A 16853-nucleotide genomic window follows, 5' to 3' on the forward strand; every position below is an offset into this window, starting at 1 on the left:
CGAAGATAGAACCAAGAGAGGAAAGCAGGTTCAATTACCAGAAGGCAACCGCACCCTCAACACAATTTCATGTTCAGAGATTCAAGGACCATCCCTAACCGCCCAGATTGGGAAGAGATTAAGAAAACAATTCGAAGATTATTGTGAGCTTTATAAGATCGATGGGAAAGAGGTAAACGAGAACGAACAATGGATGGACGCGCCCATGACCTTCGACGCAGACGATGTGGAAGAAGACATGGAAGACCATAATGATCCTCTAGTCCTCACACTCCCAATAGCAGGGTGCAATGTCAAGAAAATTCTCATCGATGGAGGAAGCTCAGTCAACGTCCTGTTCTATGACACGTTCAAACGTATGGAACTCAACGACGAGCAACTGTTGTCATCTTACTACACCATCAACGGATTCAACGGCGCAGCTACAAAGCCCCTAGGGGACATTGTCTTACAAGTAGACGCAGGGCCCATTGATAGACACATTTATGTGTCTAATATGTCTCAATTGTATGTATTGTTAGTACTCGATTTTCTATTTATTTTGTTATTTTATGTCTTTATAGGTATTTTTAGAGAAATAAGCTCTTGCGGCAAAAATTGGCTCAAAAAGTGGTGTTTTACACCCTAGGATAAATACTAAAGACGCTCCAGAAATGCACCGGAAGAACCCCAGAAATGTCCTGGAGGAACCCCAGAAAAATTATTGTTTCAGCCCCAAAAATTACTATTTCCGCCCAAATTGCTAAAGGGACCCCAGGAATGGATTAGGGGGAGGTCACTTTCTTCCCAGAATTTGAAAATATTTTTGGCGGGAAAATTATGTCATACACTGGCAGATTTTACGGGCATGATTTGAAAGGGTTATGAGTAGACTAAAGAGCTGAAATTCAAGGGATAGACTCCTTATGGGTATATGAATATATTTTGAGTGTTGGAATGGCCTGAGGGTGGCCCAATCGCCGGATATTTTTCACAACAGTTAAAAAAGGAAAATAGGGTTTCAAGTTGATTTATGGAAATTAAAGGATACTAAAGGCAAGAAAAATAATTCTGAGGATTCATATACATATTTAGAAGATATTGGAATGATCGAAACATCTCAGAAACACGTGGAGAAAGAAAATATAGAAATTATTGCCCGTGGAAAATATTTGTGTTCAATGAAGATTATTTGGAGTTATGACGAGATTCAATGCGTGATATGGGTATAAATAGTCTCTTAGGGTGATATAGAAGCGGTGTCGAGAGTCTGGGGGGCTGAGGAGAGCCAGAGAAGAAGAAATTCGAGTTTTCCCAAACTCGGTTTCTGCTGCTGCTGATGATGATGAACATGAAGAACACGAAGAACGGACCTGCAACAACAGTCGTTTTTCTACTGTAGTAACCACTAACACCTGTGGGTCGTAATCAGGCAGTCTTATTTTACACAGCGGTTGCGACAGAGGTTCAGCAGTCTTATTTTATCACTGAGGGTCGTAGTTCTCTGGTTTTATTGTATTTCTCATATTCTCATCATTTGTAAACCATTTTTGAGCCATAATAAATTATTTTGAGAGCATTTTTACTATGATGAGTTAAACCCCAACACTGGGACGACGGAGGAGGCCGAGCTTCATACATGGGTAATTTTATTAATTCTTTTATTTACTTTTTGCACTAATTTTAATTGAATTAAGAATTTAAATTAATTACTTGTGATTTCATTTGATGGAGTATGCTTAGTCCTAGGGATTTTTGATATGCCATGCTTAAGAAATACAAGTAATATTTTATAAAATCTATCTTGGCAATAAACTAGAGTTAATATTTGTTTTGTTTTTGAACTATAATTGCTAGAATTAATTTCTGAACCATTTGAAGAAAAAAAAAAACGGCCGAATCTTTAGTCCCAGTACTCTTGCCCATATTGTTAATATTTTTTGTATATATTTATTAAATCTAAAAATTCCATTTCCTTTACAAGTCTGAAATGAATCCTAATTACTACATCCCATGAAAAATCATTAATCATTTTGGCGCCGCCGACGCGGATTTGTGCTTAGGTAGAATTGTTAGGTTTTTTTTTTTTTTACTATTATTTGTTCCTTTTTACGTTTCTTTTTGTGTCTTTGATTTACAGGTTCGAAGTGGAATACTAAGGACTTGGGAACAAAAAGCTTAAAGCTAAAAGCTAAAGGAGAAGAAAAAAAAAAGACATAATTTTTTTTTAGGATTTAATTTTTTTTATTATTTTTTTTTTTGTATATAGCCTTTCTTTATTTTTTTTAGAATTTGTAAATAGGCTTTATTTTTCATAATTTTTGTAATTTTGGACTTTTTATTTGGACTTTATTCTGGACAATTGGACTTTATTTTTATTTTTTTTAAACCCTACGGAAGGGTTATATATATAAAAAAAAATTATATATAAACTGTGTGCAGGGAAGGACGACGATTGTTATATCGTCTCGGCCCCTCGGGTTCGTACATGACATAGGAGTGGTGGCCCGAGTCGACTTCAACGGTTCATCCCCCGTCTGGTACGGGAGGTAAGTCCATCGAAACACTCGCGAATCTCCTGTAAGCGAGTTACTGTATTCGTTAAGGTGATTCATTGATTGAGGACGAATTTGGACTGTTTTTAAATTCCTAGTAAAGGGCAAGGCCTGGCCAATACAAGATAAGGGTTCGAATTTCATCACCGCTCCCTTCTTGCCCGCCTTAGAAAAACGAAACCTAACGCGAACCCAAGCTTAAAACTTGACTAGAACGAGACCGATAGGGTAACGCGCTTATTAGGAAAAAAATTCGAAGGATATTGGTTACTTTCTTAAGCACACCTCGAAGTTCATGATGGTTTCTGTGAGTTGAATGCGTGACTGCGCCGCCTTGTGATAGCGGTGAGGCCTTGGGTATCAAAGCTCCACTGAGCTTCCCTCGCCTCAATTCAACTTACTTTGACTCGGATTGATTCCAGAGGGGTTTGCTCAAATTGCAACAAATTCCCTTTCGAAAGATAGAAGCTGGTCTAGAAACAATCTAAGTGGAGCCATCATGCTTTTTGTTTGCTATATTTTATAGGTTTGATTTGGTCGAGTCAGCCTTGTTTGTGATTGTGTAGAATTCCCTTGCAATTAAGAATGTCGAACTGGTATGATAGAAGCCAATACAATGATTATCGACCTGATTTTGAATATGGACATCATCATTTTTATGACCATGTTGGGAATAGTGGTTGGGAACGCCATCCTTTGGAAGGATATGGGTCATACCCTGGTGAGCCAATTACTATCCACACATGCATCAGTCTTACGAGCAAGAAGATTATAGTACTAGTTCTTAGTCTCTAGAGGATACAATCAAACTATTGAAAAGTAGTCCTTTTTATGATCCCTCTGTTCCTATTCCTCCTTTAGAAGAGTCCCTCAGGAAGTTAGCTGAGTCGACGCATAAGTTAGCTGAGATGAATATTATAATCATAGACGAAAGAACTACAATAATTAGTGAACCTTCTTTAGAAGACCACCTCAAGCGGATAGCTGAGACGAACGAAAGAATTGCTCGAAATTACTTGAATTGCCTATATAGTGTATCCAATAATACCCTTGAGAATAAAGATAATTATTTACATAATCAAGATAACAAGGTTAGAATTGGTAGCACTACTTGTTTTGATGAGGTTCGATCTTTTTCATGTTATGATGATGAGGATAGTAGTAATGAAGAAATTTATAGGCATAGTAATGAGGAATCTGTTACTCCCAATGAGATTTATAATGATAATATTATTTCTAGTTCAAATCCAAATAATTTTAATAATTATTCACCTATTCAAAAGGACGAGGATTTGACTAGAGATACAACCGTTTTAGACGAGGATTACGAAGCCGATAATGGTTTAGAGGAACGAGTTTAATCTGAGAATATTGTTTTAGAGTCTAGCGATTTAGAAATATTAGTCTTAGACGAAGAACATGAACTCGTAGAGATTTTAAATATGAGTGAGGATGCATCACCTGAGTATAATTTACAAGAAGCAATTGACCATTTTCAGGATTTTGATGATCTAGAAATTAGGGAAATTGTAGCTAGTCTATCTAGAGACACCCAATATTCTAAGTTTGGGGGTGGTTATCATCCATGTGCTTTCACTCTTAGAAAGGTCCCTCACTTGGGACTTGACATATGTGCCTCAACCATTTTACAAGATTACCTTCATACTCGTTTTCCCGAACCTAATGATGTCCAGGAAGAAGTTCAGTCGTTAGAAACCCATCCTCTGGTTGATGTGGTTTGCCCAGGATATGATCCCCAGATTGACTTTGTTTTCCCACCAAATAGTTTTCTTCCAACTGTGGGAACGTTTATATTCCAAATGTGTCGAATATTAAGTTGTGAGACTAAACTTAAATGCTTCAGGAAATTAGAATCGACACATTTTCTTAAGAATGACCACTACTCTCATTTTGGTCAATTATGTAAGTCAAATCTTATTGACTTAGAGGATCCTCAGTTATTTAGGTTATTATTGTGCGCTTCTAAGATCATATTTGAGTTTTTCCAGACTCTAGGACCTAATGATTCGGATCCCACCTATGAAGAAACGCAGCCAATGAAAATTTTCTATTTAGACCCTTTCATAGAACCTGAACCTGAACCACAATTAGATATAAATTTCTTAATCAGGAAACTAAGTAAGGGCATGCTAGTCTTGTTCACTTTCTTGGTTCATTGCAGTTTCCTTTGGTCAGCTCTATTTAGTTTTGAAGACCCACATTTATTTCGACTGTTATTTTATGGTTCGGGTTGACTAATCCTTTCCTAAGTCTGGATGAAGACTTTAAACTTAGCACTTGTTGGGAGGTATCCCATGCTCATGCAACACGGTAATATCTTTCCTTAACTCTTCCGCTTCAAATGGTAACAACTTCTCCTTGTTCATGCTTTTAGTTTCATCTTTAGAATATTGAGGACAATGTTAGATTTAAGTTTGGGGGTATGGGAGAAACTTTTTAGTTGCAATAAATAAACTCCAGAGCCTAGAAATTTATGCGTATTTAGGATGGAACTAACCAATCTAAGTGGATGGAAGCAGTTTGGTTGTAGGAGTTGAGGAACCAATCTGAATAGATGGAAACATCTAAAGAGTCTATTCATAAAAGCACAGAGCTCAGGTGTTAGAAATAACATGATAGTTGCACCATATCTCGTTGAGTCCTTTTCACTTCTATTTTTATTTTGTTTTTAAACTATGTACTCTAAGTGATTAGGTGGGGCCCACGATTCAAGTTTTTACCAATGCTAGGGTGAATTAGAGTGATTGATATACCATGAAAAAAAAAATATTGAGACCAGACCATTTGACTAAAAGGAATAAATTCAATAAAGTCGACCACTGGTACCCTTGTATATGCCAGTTGTGTTGACCTAGAGTTAGGTTATCGACCACTGGTTCCCTTGTATATGCCAGTGTGTTTATATTAGTCAGACTAGTATCTCAATCCATTAGGATAGGTTCATTTTGGCGGAGGCCTTCAGACAGATATGGGAAACGCCGTTCACTTAGTAAACATCAAAACCATCTATGTTTTTCTATATCCATCTCTTAATCTTTCCATGTGATTAGTTTGACTCCGAATATGATGTCCATAGTGCAACTATCTGAGTAGAGCTCTGTCACTTATATATGAATTTTAGTATGCTTGAGTGCAAATTCGTGTACATCAATTGGAATTTCGCATCAGGGTACTTCCTCTTGTAGTCAATAAGTATGCCAACCAAGGATATTCTTTAGTGCCTTCCAAGGTTCGTTGTAGATATCTAGGGTCTGGAGTATTGGTTTTGTGGGTACACCTCTGGTAAACCCTCCCGAGATTAACTCGGTCACTAGGGACACCTAGTGAGTTAGGATTTTATTTTCAATATTAGTTTTGCTCGAGGACTAACAAATAATAAGTTTGGGGGTGTCGATAGACACATTTATGTGTCTAATATGTCTCAATTGTATGTATTCTTAGTACTCGATTTTCTATTTATTTTGTTATTTTATGTCTTTATAGGTATTTTTAGAGAAATAAGCTCTTGCGGCAAAAATTGGCTCAAAAAGTGGTGTTTTACACCCTAGGATAAAGTACTAAAGACACTCCAGAAATGCACCGGAAGAACCCCAGAAATGTCCCGGAGGAACCCCAGAAAAATTATTGTTTCAGCCCCAAAAATTACTATTTCCGCCCCAATTGCTAAAGGGACCCCAGGAATGGATTAAGGGGAGGTCACTTTCTTCCCATAATTTGAAAAATATTTTGGGGAAAATTATTTCATACACTGGCAGATTTTACAGGCATGATTTGAAAGGGTTATGAGTAGACTAAGAGCTGAAATCAAGGGATGAGACTCCTATGGGTATATGAATATATTTTGAGTGTTGGAGTGGCCTGAGTTGGGCCCAATCGCCGGATATTTTTCACAACAGTTAAAAAAGGAAAATAGGGTTTCAAGTTGATTTATGGAAATTAAAGGAGACTGGAAAGGAAAAAAAATTCTGAGGATCATATACATATTTAAAGATATTGGAATGATCGAAACATCTCAGAAACGCGTGGAGAAAGAAAATATAGAAATTATTGCCCGTGGAAATATTTGTGTTCAATGAAGATTATTTGGAGTTATGACGAATTCAATGCGTGATATGGGTATAAATAGTCTCTTAGGTGATGTAGAAAGCGGTGTCGAGAGTCTGGGGGGCTGAGGAGAGCCAGAGAAGAAGAAATTCGAGTTTTCCCAACTCGGTTTCTGCTGCTGCTGCTGATGATGAACATGAAGAACGAAGAACGGACCTGCAACAGCAGTCGTTTTCTACGTAGTAACGACTAACACCTGGGGTCGTAATCAGACAGTCTTTTTACACCAGCGTTTGCGACAGAGGTTCCGTCTTATTTATCACTGAGGGTCGTAGTTCTCTGGTTTTATTGTATTTCTCATATTCTCATCATTTGTAAACCATTTTTGATCCATAATAAATTATTTTGAGAACATTTTTACTATGATGAGTTAAACCCCACCACTGGGACGACGGAGGAGGCGAGCTTCATACATGGGGTATTTTATAATTTTTATTTACTTTTTGCACTAATTTTAATTGAATTAGATTTTAAATTATTACTTGTGATTTCATTTGATGGAGTATGCTTAGTCCTAGGGATTTTTGATATGCCATGCTTAAGAAATACAAGTAATATTTTATAAAATCTATCTTGGCAATAAACTAGAGTTAATATTTGTTTTGTTTTTGAACTATAATTGCTAAAATTATTTCTGAACCATTTGAAGAAAAAAAAACGGCCGAATCTTTAGTCCCAGTACTCTTGCCCATATTGTTAATATTTTTTGTATATATTGATTAAATCTAAAAATTCCATTTCCTTCACAAGTCTGAAACGAATCCTAATTACTACATCCCATGAAAAATCAGTAATCACCCATGAAAGTGGACACTCGATTCAGCGTCGTAGATGCACCTTCACCTTACAACGCCATCATCGTAAGAAGATGGGTTCACAATCTCAAAGGAGTAGCGGCAACTTACCATCAATATCTCAGGTTCCCAACACCCCAGGGTGTCATGGAAATTAAAGGATACCAAGTAACTGCGCGGGAATGTCAGACCTCACAGAATCAGATCAATAACGAGCGGGAAGAAAACCACCAGTCCCGAAGAGCCAAAAATAAGGAAATAATCATAGATGCATATCTGGAAGAAATCTACGGAAAAAACCTTCTGAACGTGAACACCACTGGCAGCGCAGAAGCCAACACCTCCGCGACAAAATAAAACGGAGAGCACACCAAATAAAAATCAAAGAATGTTCCTCTATTGGGGGAACCAAAACCCATGTTTACGCCTGTCGAAGCAGCTAAAGAAATCAACATAGGTACTGAGGGAAATCCGAAGATTATCAGAATAGGCACCTTGATGGATGAAGAAAGAGAAGCCGCGCTAATCAAACTTCTAAAGGAATACGCGGACATCTTTGCTTGGAAATTAGGGGACATGCCGGGAATTGACCCAAAGTTAGTTCATCACGAACTTCGAATAAAACCAGGTACCCCCCCTTTTAGGCAGAAGGTGCGCAAAGTAGCTCCAGAATACCATCGAGCAGTTGAAGTGGAACTCCGCAAACTACTGGACGCAGGATTCATCAAAGAAGTTAAGTACCCAACATGGATCTCTAACATGGTCATCGTACCGAAGAAAAATGGCGGAGTAAGGATATGCATCGACTTCACCAACCTCAATAAGGCTTGCCCTAAAGATAGCTATCCACTGCCAAGCATTGACCAACTTGTTGAGGCAGTTGAAGGATACGAAGAAATGTCATTCATGGATGGATACTCTGGATACAATCAATTATTCCTAGCAGAAGAAGATCAACAACATACACATTCTATACACCACACGCCTCTATTGCTACGTAAGAATGCCCTTTGGATTGCGAAACGCAGGGGCAACCTACCAAAGAATGGTGGATGCAATTTTCAAACCATGGATTGGAAGTACGCTGGAAGTATATGTGGATGATATGCTCGTTAAAAGCAAGCTGCGCAAAGATCATCACCAAGACCTAAAAGATATTTTCCAAGCAATGACAGTGCACAACATGAAGGTAAACCCAGAGAAGTGCACTTTTGGTGTCACTTCCGGAAAGTTCCTCGGATATTTGGTGACGAAGAGGGGCATTGAAGTCGATCCCGCTAAAATTGAAGCCATCGTAAGAATGCCATCCCCAAAGAGTTTAAAAGAGGTTCAGAAACTCAATGGTTCGCTGGCTGCGCTGGGGAGGTTCATATCCAGGTCCTCGGACAGATGTAAGCACTTTTTTAACATTCTCAAAAAAGGAAGCAAATTCGAATGGACGGCAGAGTGCGAGGAAGCTTTTCGAAATATCAAAGAATACCTGGCTGAGATCCCTATATTAAAAACCAGACCCTGATGAAGTGTTGGCACTATACATAGCAGCAACAGAAGATGCAGTCAGCGCAGTATTGGTTAAAACCAACACGAAGATAGAGCAGCCCATCTATTACATCAGCAAGACTCTGAACGAAGCAGAAAGAAACTACACGAAGATCGAAGCTCATCTTGGCGTTAGTATGGGCAACCCTGAAACTCAGAACTTACTTTTTGACTCACTACGTCCGCGTCCCATGCAAAGCTCCACTAGAAGCAGTTCTTAAAAACGCAGGAAAAGTAGGCAGAATTGCAAAATGGAATACTCACCTAAATCAATTCAATATCATCCATGAATTACAACACTCTCAGAAGTCACAAGTATTAGCAGATTTCCTAGCAGACTTACCATTGGATAACTGCGAAGAAGTCATCATCGAAGGACGAAAGGCAGCAGGACTACCAGAGATGGACGAAGGTAAAGACACTATATACATCTTGGAACAAAAAAAATCCTAGGCAATGGGAAGTCTTCGTAGATGGGTCGAAAAATAAAGAAGGGGCGGGGATAGGCATCGTAATCACCACCCTAACAGGAGACAGGATCATACATGCTTTCAAGTTATAATTCAAGGGGAATACCAACAACATAGTTGAATATGAAGCAGTGGTGCATGCCCTTCAGTTGATAATAGAAATGGGCATAACTGACGTGCGTCTGACAAGCGATTCATAGCTAGTCATCCGACAAATAGAGTTGCAATATAATGTTTATGACAGAACATTGTCAGCATACATGGAATTGGTGCAAACACTGGCATCACAAATCCCAAACATCAAATTCCAACATCTGGCAAGGAAGGAACTCAGGCACGCGGATGCCCTGGCCTACATATCATCGATGCTCAGAAACGAGGACGTCAAAGCAATCAAAGTAACCAGGATTTACGAGCCTTCAATTGATATTCAAGAACTCTGCGCTGCACAGCAGAGGAACCACGCAGAAGAAGATATGCAGATGATGACGTGGGAGAATTCATCGCGGATGATTTCCAAGAAGACGACATCATGGCTAAGGCAGATCAAGATGAAGACTTCAGCAAAAAGAAGATTGGAGATCTGAGATTCATCTTTTCCTAAAAGAAAGAATTCTACCCTCAGATCTAAAGCAAGCCAGAAAAATACAGTCAAAGGCAGGAAGATATGATCTGAGAAAAGAAATTTTGTACAAAAAATCTTTTCTCGGACCATTATTACGTTGCCTATCCAGATCCGAAGGACATTTGATTTTGAAAGACATACACCGCGGCGACGCAGGCAATCACAGCGGAATGAGATCCCTAGCAGATAAGGCGAAAACTCAAGGATATTACTGGCCAACAATGATACGAGACGCTGCAAGAATGTCACGAAGATGCGAAGAATGCCAGCGTTTCGCCAAAAAAATCCACGCACCAGCAACAATGTTAAACCCAGTAGACAGCCCTTGGCCATTCTCAAAATGGGGCATAGACATCGTGGGTCCCCTAATCGAAGGATCGGGAAGAGAAGATTCTTGATAGTGGCCACGGACTATTTCAGCAAATGGGTAGAGGCTAAAGCCCTGGCAAGATTCGAGACGCAGATGTCTTCACATTCATTTTTCAAAACATCATTTGCAGGTTTGGCATACCAGCTGAGATTGTATCTGACAATGGCAAGCAATTCCAGGGAAAAAACATCGACTTACTCTTCGATACTTTCAAAATTCGAAAGAACAAGTCAACACCAATTTACCCTCAAAGCAATGGTCAGGCAGAAGCCACAAACAAAACCCTCGCACTCATCCTCAAAAAGCAGTTGGACGAATACAAGAAGCGTTGGTGTGAGCAACTACACAACGTTTTGTGGGCTTATAGGACAACTCGAAGATCAGCCACGGGAGAATCCCCATTCTTACTCACCTATGGAGCCGAAGCTATTATCCCAACAGAAATAATCATGCCAACTACGAAGACTGAAGCATGGGAAAAGAACCTCACAGCGGACATGATGTTGGAAAGGTTGGATGATCTAGAAGAGAGGAGGGAGGCAGCACTACAAAAAATGGAAAACTATCAAAGGAAAACAAGGGAGTAATAAGAGGGTTAAGCTTAGAAATTTTAGAAGGGCAGTATGTGCTGAGGACCATTCCCCAATACCAACGAGAAAAGAAGTGGGGAAAATTAGCACCAACATGGGGGGGACCCTTCGTCATACATGATGTTGCAGGAAATGGGTCTTATTATCTGCGCAACCTAAAAGGGGAGATCCTCAAACACCCATGGAATGCAAAATATCTCAAGCCATACTACCCGTAGAGGGCAACGCAGACCTGCATCTACGTGAAGAGCACCAGAAGAAGAAAAAACGACGCTTGCGATCGACATGTTTCTATCTCTGAGAGAGGAATAGCAAACCTCAACCTATCAATCAAGCAAACTTTTGGCAAAAAATAGCAATACATGGAGCAACATATAACAAGACGACTGCGTGTAAATATAACACCTCACGAGAACCCTACACCTGTAAATACAGCCTCCGCGTCAATACTTCATCCTCCTGTTTTTTACTATTTACTACCTCAGAGGTTCCATCAATGGAATTCTTAAATGTAACTCAACAAACTGAATAGACACTTTAACCCTCTTTCACCCGTGGACGTAGACACTCTGCTGTCGAACCACGTAAACACTGTGTTAATTGTTGTTCTATTTTACTTGGGGAAAGTAGTCACCTACAATCTCTCGGGACTCCCCTATCAGCGTCTATAAGTGTAGGACCATGGGGAAGGCATCCAGCAGAAAGAGATACCCAACCAATCTTATGGCAGCGGGTTGACGGAATGAACGTACATTCCAAACAACTCATATCCTAGAACGCTGCCCCGACCCCCACCGTCTGGGAATCCTCTGGCCCAGGATTAGCCAGCGGGGTGACAGGTCTCAAGACGTTCACGAAGATACACATATCTTCGGGTTCGCACTCAAACACTTCACTTACACTTATGGCAGCGGGTCGACGGAATGAACGTACATTCCAAACAACTCATATCCTAGAACGCTGCCCCGACCCCCACCGTCTGGGAATCCTCTGCCCAGGATTAGCCAGCGGGGTGACAGGTCTCAAGACGTTCACGAAGAGACACACATCTTCGGGTTCGCACCCAAACACTTCACTATCCCTGTTACAGTCAGTTATATTCCAAATTAACCATAACAATTATCAATTCATTAAAAGTTGATTACAGGCTTGGCAATGGTACGCGGAAACAAGAAAATACAAAAGGAATCTCACGAAGCCTCATAATCAACAAAGATCAACTCTCTACAAAAATCTACGGATGATTCAACCCCACCAGCAGGTTTAGCAATCTTCCCCTTCTGCGTTGAAGGTACGCTCCCACCCGAGGAAGGGCCTGAAGAACCAGATGTAGGGGAGGGGGTTTCTCACGGCGCGGATAGCCTGATAAGGCCATGCTCGGTCTTCAGATCATACTCAATGCTATCCAGAATTTTGTTGGTCTCTTCCACTAGTTGACACCGAGCCTTGTACGCAATAACATATTCATCATCTCAGCCTTTGACAACAACGAGGAAAGGCGACTCACTTCCTTCGAAGCGGCTTGGGCAGCCTCGTCCCTTGCTGTAGCTAAACCTTTATGATAATTAATCTGACTTTCCTGATGCACTAATTGAGATTGAGCCTCCGCAAGCTCTTCATTTGCAGTACGAAGCTGTCCCTGGAGCTCTGCAAGGAAAAGAAAAACGCAGATGGTTAGGTCCAGGAAATTGCAGAATCACACTCGATAATATAAGCATATACCTTCGACTCTCGCCGAAGCTATTTCATATTCGTTAAACAGCAGCATCACGGGCTTCACCAAGAAAATCATACTCATCTGACAACTTCTTATAATCCGCTTGAAGGGTTGAAAGGGCGTACTGACTCGCATCTAATTCTACCTGTTTCATTGAATCCAAGTGACGAAGATGATTGACCTCATTGTTTAAACCCTCCAGACCCTTGTTGAGCCGTACATATTTACTTCAAGATTCCTCTCAGCCTCAGCTTGGCGTACCACATCAGCCCTAGACGCAGCTAAAGCTTTGCTGAGAGCACCAGCCTCAGCCCTAGCGTCATCTCTCTTAGCAAGACGCTGAAGGTAATCTTTAACATCAGTCTGAGAAGAACGAGCTTGACGCAATTCTTCTTCCAAGAGATTGATTTTAGCTTCCAATGATGAGACCTGTTCTCGGGATTCACGAAGATTATCACGCGTCCACAACAACGTTCCATCAAACAAACGACGATCATTGTTATATTGGTTCTGCAAATCAATCATTTGGACTCGTCTGACCCGCCATTCTCTGCCAGAGCATTATGTTCATCGGCACGAGCATTCCACTTATCAGCCTCGCTCTTTATCTTCTCTACCAACTCTGCGATGCGAGATTTCTGACGCTGCCGCTTTTCCGAAGCCATACTAACTCAGGAACTCCACCCACTGAAGATAGGGTGGGGGAGGGAGACTCAGACAGAACACTAATTACGGTAAAGGACAACAGCAAGGAAGAGAACAGATAATCAAACCTGTAACAGCCGAAGAATTCTTCTTGGCCTCCTCCAATTCACTACGAACCATAGCAAGATCCATACGAAGCTTCTCCTCCTCCTTGCCTTTTGCTCCTTAGCCTTGAGGAGACTCTTCAACTCACATATCTCCCTATCCCTATCAGCGATGACAGTCTCGCAGTAAGCTCCTCTTCCCGAAGACGAAGCTTAGCCTCCAACTTAAGGGATTTGGCCTTAAAAAACTGGTACAACATGTGATTGCAATGCTCACTCCTCATCATCTGCGAATCAGAAGATTAGAACACCCTGACTCTAAAAATTGCTAAAAACCGATACCAGGCAAAATGATAAGAGAACTCACCTCTAACATCCGCTGTTGGGGAAATCCATACTGATACCCATCAGCCAACGCCATCATATCAGCAACAGTCGAGGGAGCATCGACTACTAGAGCAGCCTCCGAGGCCCGAAGATTCTTATCCCACGCTACTGCAACCTGGTCCTCGGGAGACAATTGCATCATCTTACGGGTATAGGCATCAGAGTTCTTCTCACCCTCCACCACAGGGATGGATTGGGTACGAACATCAAGTTCTTCTTCTTAAACCAAGCTAAGATGGCATCATCACCCTCCAGGATCAGTGGCTGAGGAAAATCATCTCCAAGAGACCCAACCGAGGCCTTACCCATGTCCGTGAATTTAACACCCGAAGAGTTCGAGGCTACTCTTGCGTCCAAATCTGGAAGGTCTCTAGCACCGCTCCTCTCTGGAACATCACTAGCATCCACGACTCCCTTACCCTTCCCGTCCACCTTGTTAGAATTACCAAGCACATCCCAATCATCGTTGGGGGAAAGCAGGTTGGACTCAGAAGCCAGGCCTAGGGCAGCGTTTATGTCAAAACCATCCTCCGCAGAATAAATCCTACCAAAGGAAAACTCCTGAGACATAGAAGGAATTTCACCACCAGCACCCTCATCACCAAGGCCAGTGTTATCATCACCAGCATCACTGCAACCCGCAGGATTAGCTTCGGCACCAGCATCATAATACTCTGCGGGATTAATCTCACCACCAATACCGCCGCCACCGGCGGTAGTATTCCCTTCAACAAATTCATCAACATCATGACCGGGAGGGGATGTATCAGTACGCTCTTCTATGTCAAACACATCTTCATCCTCGCCAAGCTCAGTCACAGGACTGTTAACTTCTTCATAAACCTCCGCCTCCTCGATTGTTGCGGTGGTGGACTTCTTGGGATTTATCCTCCTCTTCTTCGTCGCCTAAAAAGACAAGGCACAAGAATAAAAATCCCTAGCTTTGAAAAGAATTAAAACTACCTCAACTAAAGGACAAGGCATATAGAAATCTTACCCTGACAACCGCAGCATTCTTCGCCTGAAGATCAGCATCGGAAATCTCTTTGTCATCTCCATCAACAACATCGAGGGCATATTGGAAATTCATTCCCTCAAAATTCAAATGCCAAGGACGGAGATTCCCATAACGAGCAGGAGGATTCGTACGTATCTGGCTATCTGCGGTAGGACGCCATCCTTGCGGACCTGGAACCCACCCCCAAGCCCAGGGACCAACAACCTCAATAACAGTTGCGTGCCATTCATAGTCATGAGCACGCTTGATCCGCTCACGAGTAGGAAACACAAGTTTGTTGGTAGAATTCTCTGTACCCGGGACGTACTTCACCTTAGCACCACTTACTTCACTCAGAAGGCGTATCTCACCACGAGGAGCGACAATATTCCGAAGACTCACACTCCACCGTTTACGATTCCTACTGTTAACATAGTCACCGAAAGACTTGTTAAAATTATCGGGCGTATACCACTCCCTTTCCTCAGGGTTGGGAACATAAAGAGTCATCATTGTCTCTCCTTTGCTCCGAAGATAACACTCCCTCAGTGCACGAAGATAATTCCCATGAAGTTGGGAAATAGAGCGACAGTGTGTGTTCTTCGAAGAACCCTCTCGACCAGCCAACACATCATAATAAAAAGAATCTCCAGACTTGTACAAAGGCAACATAAGACCCACTTCAAAGGCCCCCACCGTGGTCAGCAGATGAAATTCATCAAACTTATACGTGGATATCATCTCATAAATAATATCATCATCAGAAGCGTGAAAACGAACATCGAATAGTTGCACTACAACAAACTTTTGTATTTGTGACACTATATTTATAACACCTAAAATGCGTTGATAATATTATATATTTGTGACATTTTGTGTGTCACACATATATGGTGTTAGATAAGTACAAAAATAGCTTCGACATATTAATTTGTAATACTTTTGTTTGCGTTGTAAATAAAATTGGTATTAAGAAAAGCTAAAAAAAAAATGATTTTTTTAACGTTTTTTAAAAGTGAAAATAAATATTTAAAGTACGTGATTTTTCTACAACTGTCTTGAACGTGCCTTAAGGGAAATCAATAGATTACACGTATGTTAACTACTTTTCCTAACTTGGTCAACTAAAATTCCGCACTAAAAGCTTGTTTAACTCCTCTTAACTTGTTTCCATATAATATTACTGTATTCATTTAGATTTTGGCTTCCCATATATGTCATCTTCTTCTCCTTTTTCTTCTTCTAAACACCATCTACATGTTACCAATATCAGCCGCCGCCACCACCACCAAAGCTTGTTTAACTCCTCTAGGCTCTAACTGATTCGGATTTAGAACATACATCACACAGTAGAACTTAATTTCTTTCTGCCCGTTGTTTTTTTCTTTTGATTTTATGTTTCTTGTATGGATTTTCTTATTCTTAGGGCGACAGAAAAATATTTGAATGAAATCATATATCTAAGAGCATCCACAGTGGGCGAGTATAACCAAAAATTTGGGATGAGATCGTAACGCAGTGGGACGGAGTAAAGATTAAATCCCAGCCAAAGATCAAATCCCAGATCATATTTGGTCGCGACCAAATACCAAATCCTAATATAGTCGGGCGTAAATTTAAAGTACGCTTGTTGCTGGGCGGACACCCAACCATCCGCCCGTTCACTTACTCATCAGGCGGGCACCAAACCATCCGCCCCATTCAAAATGAAATTCATCAGGCGGACACCCAATCATCCGTCCGTTCACATTTCGTCAGGCGGACACCAAACCATCCGCCCCATTCAAAATGAAATTCATCAGGCGGACACCCAACCATCCGCCCGTTCACTTACTCATCAGGCGGACACCAAACCATCCGCCCCATTCAGATTTCGGGCGTAAACCAATTTTACGCCCCATTCAAGCGTACACCAAATTTACGCCCGTTTTCGTGCGGTGATTAATTTTACGCGCG

Source organism: Papaver somniferum, unplaced genomic scaffold (genome assembly GCF_003573695.1).
Source record: "Papaver somniferum cultivar HN1 unplaced genomic scaffold, ASM357369v1 unplaced-scaffold_132, whole genome shotgun sequence".
Lineage (NCBI taxonomy): Eukaryota > Viridiplantae > Streptophyta > Magnoliopsida > Ranunculales > Papaveraceae > Papaver > Papaver somniferum.